The sequence below is a fragment of the Choloepus didactylus genome, chromosome 20, assembly GCF_015220235.1.
Source record: "Choloepus didactylus isolate mChoDid1 chromosome 20, mChoDid1.pri, whole genome shotgun sequence".
In the NCBI taxonomy this organism is placed as follows: Eukaryota; Metazoa; Chordata; class Mammalia; order Pilosa; family Megalonychidae; genus Choloepus; species Choloepus didactylus.
In genome coordinates, this window is record NC_051326.1 from 2,307,949 (window position 1) to 2,314,360 (window position 6,412).

Here is a 6,412-nt window from a genome sequence, read left to right on the forward strand (position 1 = left end):
CCTTATTTGCTTGGCACCCTAGTCACATAGAGCACGTCCTCCTCCCTGAGCACAGCGGCCTGCGGGTTTTCATGGCAACTTGTAGGACACAGAACACAGAGACCTCGATTGCCCGGGCCATAGACATGCGAGTGTGGCATCATCTCCCCACCTCGGGATGGTGCCCACCTGGAGCAGCCCCCTGGAAAACTGTGTGCACAACAGGCCGAAGAGCCTGGAACATAACGCACCAAGAACCCACATGGTAGGTGCTTCAAGTAGTAAACATTATCATTCTTTACATTCTTTTTGAGAGTTTGATGGTGTATATCTAAATTAATAAAAATGAAAATATATGTTTTAAAACACAGTCATAAATAGTTCTATTTATTTCCTCTTGGCAATCTACTTCCTTCGGTCACTGAAGACACTTTTAAAATAAAGACATGATTTCTCCCCAATTATTTTAGTTGAGATGTCTGGGTCAGGTGGAAGTTTGTGTTCACAGTTTCCTTCCTCTCTGGGCTGGAGGAACAAAATGGTAGAGGTTCTAACAGCTGTCTAAAAATAAAGGCAAATTACGAGTGCTTTGCTTCCAAAAACTGATTTAATTTTCCTTTAATGTGTCTGAAATTTTGCCAAGATTTAAACTGAACTCTGCAATTTGATTTTATATAAAGGATTTGATATTTGCCATCATGGCTTCATTTTTTAAAAGTTTAGGGCCTATTCATCCAAATAATGCTTTTGGCACTCTATGTCCCTGAAGATCTGAAGACCAATTCATTAGAAGTGATGCCTCAAATCGCTCAGAGAGTGACGTCGCCATCCCCCGGGGTGCAGGGTCCTCTGGGATTCATTCCTGCTTTCCACTCCAGCAGCCATGTCCGCGGGAAAGAACCTCAGTCCTGAGAGAGCAGCCTCAGGACCTCCCGCCCTGATGCTAAATCACCCATGAAATAGTGAGCGCGTCTACTCTTTCCTGGGGGGTCCGTAAAATGGAAAAAAAATGTATTTCAAGGATCCAAGATGCAATAAAAGTGAAAGCCATTCAGGACAGAAATATTTTTTGAATATCCACTATGAGGTAGGCCCAGGGGAAAACACATTCAGATGCAATTTGCAGCTTTTTCCAGTATGCAATCTATTATCATGGGTAAAAATCAATGAAACCCTAGGGTACAGGTTGCAAAGTGGTGTGACCTGAAGAGCTTTTAGTGACCTGACCAATTCTGATATTGTAATACCACATTAATATATATAATGTGATGATGCTTGTAAACTGATTTTAGAAATTGATTTTAGTTATGTAAACAAAACATACATGGTAACATTGGAAAATAATAAACAGAATAAAGCCAAAGTACCAACAGCTCATGTCTTTAGAGAGGAATGTAAGCGATTTTCTCTTTCTTCTCTATACTTCTTTTCCTACTTGCTGACCACCGTTTTCTTGGACATGTGCCCTAGAAGACACACAGGTAAAGAACCTACTGATTCGGAGAGGAAAGAAGGATCTCTGGTTGAAAGAACCTGGGATGCACAGGGCTTCTGGGCTGGAGTTTGAAGGGTAGAATTTGCATGTGAATGGATGTTGGTACCCTGAACACATTTTTACAAGCATTGACAATGTAGCCATATATAAAATGCCAAATGAGTATCATGCAAAAACTCACAGCCTTCCAGGCACTCAGATTCCAAACTTGGTAGACAAGATCCTTTTTTTCCTACAGACTCACCTCTAGCTCTTTAATATTTTAATCAAAGACTTCAGAAATGGACCCCTTACTTACCTCCTGCTGTTTCACACCTGCTTCTGTGTCATTTCGGATAGAGAGCAGCAGTACACATTTCAGGGAAGAGACAAAGTAAGGAAATTTTATAAAAGTAGATAGTGAATATATTTTTCAGAACTCTAGTGAAAAATGACTCTCTGTAGAAAAAAAATTCACTTACTAATATTGAAGTAATATGTGCTCATTACAGAACATCAGGGAACCACAAAGAAAGCTAAATTTTTTTTAAAACGTCACCCGTTATGCTACCAATTGCAGTTTTACAGGAGTTTTTATGCTTTCTCCAACTCTGGGTCATGGGTGAGGAAACTGAGCTGCTGCAAAGTGTCCTTGCAGCTGTGCGGTCTGAGTGCACAGGGGACTGTGAGGAAGTGTCTGCCTTCTGCAGGGTCTGCGCAGCTCAGTACATGGAGGCCAAAATGCCCCCCAGCACTGGGTAAGTGACCCCAGAGGGTTAAAGAGCAAGGACTTGTAGCAGCCTCAGTTAGGTTTCAACCGCAGTGCTCCTGGGTTTGGGGCATTTATCTAAGTTCAAGCCTCACATACTCCAACAAAAAACAGTATAATGAGAGTAGCCTAAAAGCAGAGTCGTGGGGAGTCTGTCTAAGGTCCATAAGGTATTGGGCCCTCAACAATATCCACACATGAAATTTAGTAAATGGTAGATTTATTACCAACATGCTCACCATTTGAGGCAGATTTTATCCTTTATCTTACTGACCATTATGATGAATCTCTAGGGTACTACTCAACCAAATCTGTCCAAAATAGCACATATTTTACATGCAAAGAGAGAATGAAATGATTGTAATGAAAGTTAGATCTGAGAATCCATCCAAAATGATCCGAGCACATGTCAGATTCTCTTCTAGGCAGATTGGTAATTAATATTTGAAGGGTACTTTATAGTTTACAAAGAATCAGGAAGAGTGGGAATTGAGGACAGAAGGGTCACAATTCAAGTTCCACCCACAGGTGAAGCTCAGACGTCATTTAACATAAAAAAAGACTCTAGGCAAAATCCAAAGATATTACATCACACTCCTTAAATTATTCTACAGAAAAACAGCATCTGAGTGTCCCCACCATCACCCCCCACGGTTAGGAAGATTCAAAGTGAATAAAACCATCATGGTTATTATTATGTATTCTTTGCCAGATAGAAAACTGCCAAACTGCCTTTTAGAGCAGTAAGAAACAAGGGCAATAATCAGAGTAAGATGAACTCAGATGCAGATGGAATGAAAACATGATTTGTGATGTGAGCAGAGTAGAATCTATGTTTTTGTATCTGTATCTATATCTGTGTACTCATATCCATATCTATATGTATCCCCTTTTCTCTTCACAAAATGTGTTTTAAGGTAGGAATTTCATTCTTGCAATATTAAGTTGCAAAATAACTGTTTGCTCCTTTTTTAGTGGATAGTCTTCCACTTCCTAAACACTTGTCTAAAACAGAGTTTCTCAGACTTGCATGAAAGCATCACCCGGGTAACACATAAGGCTGGGCTTTCCCCCAGAATTTCTGTGTCAGTAGACCTGGGGTAGGGCCCATGAATTTTCATTTCTAGCACATTCCCAAGAGATGGTCTTGGTGATGGTTCTCGATCACAGGAAACTGCTCACCCATTGAATCCTAGCCCACAGTTTCCACAAAGAGGCTTTTGACCACCAGCCACCACCTTAAATCCTTCCTTTGCTGGTGTTTTGTTGCAAATGACCAATTAAACTGATCACGTCACAGGAATGACAAAGTGGACACAGGAAAAAGGATAAAACTGGGAGGAAACATTTGTTCTGTTTTTCATCATAAGTGACTATTTCATTGTGGAGAAGTCCTTTTCTCTTTCTTAAATTAATTTCCTTCATATATGAATGAGTAAAAAGAGAGGGAACCAAATTATTTGGCACCTACTAATGTCTAGATTGTCATATGCATCAATGTTTACGTAATCAAAACAGTAATGTGAATATATATTTTATTGACAATCATTTCAACAAAAAAGGTAGCAGAAACTCCAAATTTGTATAAGTCACACATGAACATGTAGCCACTCAAAATCAGAACTGTCCAGTTCTCAAAACATAACTCTTCCTGCATTCTCCTCTAGCTAATTAGAATAGGGAATAGAGTCGGGTGATTGTACAGGTCACAACTATCTCTGAATCTTGTGACCTTCATTATTTGATGGTTAATCTCATCTTCCAAAGTTGAAGCTAAGTATCCTGAGGACTTACGATGATAAAGCAAGTGGTAAATTTCTCCCTCGTATTAAAGTCCTACTATGTTCCAGTTATTTTAGAAGTCACCTGCAAGTTAATTAAATTATTTAATTTCATTTAATTTATTTTAATGTAATATAATTTCAACCTCAGCTCCATAGAGAGGTCTTCTTGGGTGACCCTATGCAAAGCAGCTTCTTCCAGGCCCCTCTCTTCCATTACCCTATTTTATTGATGAGGTTTCCCTTGCCACTGTCTCAAGTTACGGTACTTAGTGCTTGTCTATCTCATGTCTTTCCACGTTGAATGGAAGCTTGATGAGCACAGATGTCTTATCTCATTGTTTAATGCTTTGTCTTCTGCAGCTGGCAAAGGATTCCTTGGAATATAGTAGGAGTGCGATAAATATTTGTTGAATTAAGGAAAAGGACGTATTATTCCTCCTATATGATTACCTTGGTTAATAGAAAGATGGAATTATCTTAACATTGTAACTGAGAAGTTAGGATTTAAGGGTAATTATGATGACTAAATCATTATGTAGATATTCCTTTTTACTTTCTGGTACATTAGAATAGAGAGAAGGCTATAGCTGAAATCTCTAAACTGTAATCCAGCTGTCTTGATCTCTGATGGTGATTGTATAGCCTTTACCTTGTGCCCTTGCGATTGTAAAAACCTTGTGACTGACCCTCTCTTGTACCCATTTTATCCAGTTTTTTAACTCTAAAGTCTTATGTTCACTAAAGAGAGCCCCTAATGTTTATTAATGATGGGTCTTGGGTCAGCCCAGAACTAACCTACCCCAAGTCCAGAGTTATCTTGGTAACTGAAGCTGGAACTAACCAAAATGGGCCTGCCTGACTTGTGCAGTGGCTTAGACTTTAACCTACAAGTCACCTGTACCTCATTAATACTAAAAATCACACCCGTCATCATATTAAGGCTGCCATTTTCTTACATACGTTCTATGACTAAGCATGTAATCATCTGTGCATGCTCAATAATTAGATCACCTCTAATTACGTTATCTGGAACCACTGTGTTCAGTACCCTAAAACCTGCCCATTTTTTAGTACTGTAAAACTCTCAGAATTACTGCAGTGTGGGGAGACAGATTTTGTGGCCGACAGGCCATTTGCGCTCCTTCATCACTACTCTTTTGTCTCGTAACAAAGTTATATATCAATTCAGGTTTATTTTGCCCTTTGACCCCAAACAGGCTACATAGCTTTTCAGAGGTGTAAAAGCAGGGCCTTGAGCTGAAAAGCATCAAGATGATAGTTTAAATCCCCCTCCTCCCTTTCCATGACCACCAAAATTCCAACTATTTCCAACAGAGAAGATTGTATATCGTGATTAAATAGCTCCTAATACTTTCAAGAAATTTGACTTGAAACCCAATTGCTTACAGAAGACTCACACAAAGGTCTGGCAGTCATTCCCTGTTTAGACAGCTTCTGAATTTGATGCCACTGTTTACACGGCCAGCCTTCTGATGGCACGTGAAGGGAAGGGCTTTGGTCAGGAGTGTGGGGCTGAACCCAGTTATCCTCTCCAGACTTTGAGAGGCTTTTCACATCAGCTGGGACTGTGAGCTCTGACGCTGGACCACTGGAGTTAGTCTAGACTCAGCCACTTATGAGCTGTGTGAACCTAGCTGATCCATTACCCACCTATGCCCTGGTTTGTTTACCTGTAAAATACCATGAATAATACATGCCTCACTATACGCTTCAGGAATTGGATAAGATGATGCAACGCAGTTTTAACACAATCTGTACTTGGTATGTGGCAGTTTAACCTATAAATTTTATAATTTTATTTTTCTTGTCTTATCCTTGGAATAAGACAGCCTTACCTCATCTTTACTGTTCTCACTTTCTTTCATCTCCTTTCATTTTATTTAAAATTTTAAGACGATAATAAGGATAATAAAACTCCTCAGCAATCTTTATTTTATAGGTGTAGGAAGTAAAACACAGAAATTGTTGGATTCTCCAAGGTAAAAAAAAATGGTAAATTCAGGATTTAGTTCAGGTCTTAATCTTAGATCTTTCCAGTGAGGTAGATGCTTACTTAATTTTTTTTTCCTCAGGGTTCTTTGAATAGCACAACTGTTTTCTGTAGATTCATTCTACTTTATCAAATATGTTGAGCTCAAGAACTGGTAAAACCTGATAAAGCTCCCCAAAGTCTCCTTGATTTTACCTGACTTTCTTTAATTAGAACTGTGCAAAACAATATTGGCTAAAATCATTCCCCTTGGGCTTCAATTAACTTAATCTGAAGTTTACTTCAGCCTTCAGTGGGCTTTTGATCTGAGAGCATTTTTGTGTTCAGGCCATCTAAATTCTCATTGATCTGACAATTAACTGGAAACATCTATAATAGAGGCCATTCTCTTCTAT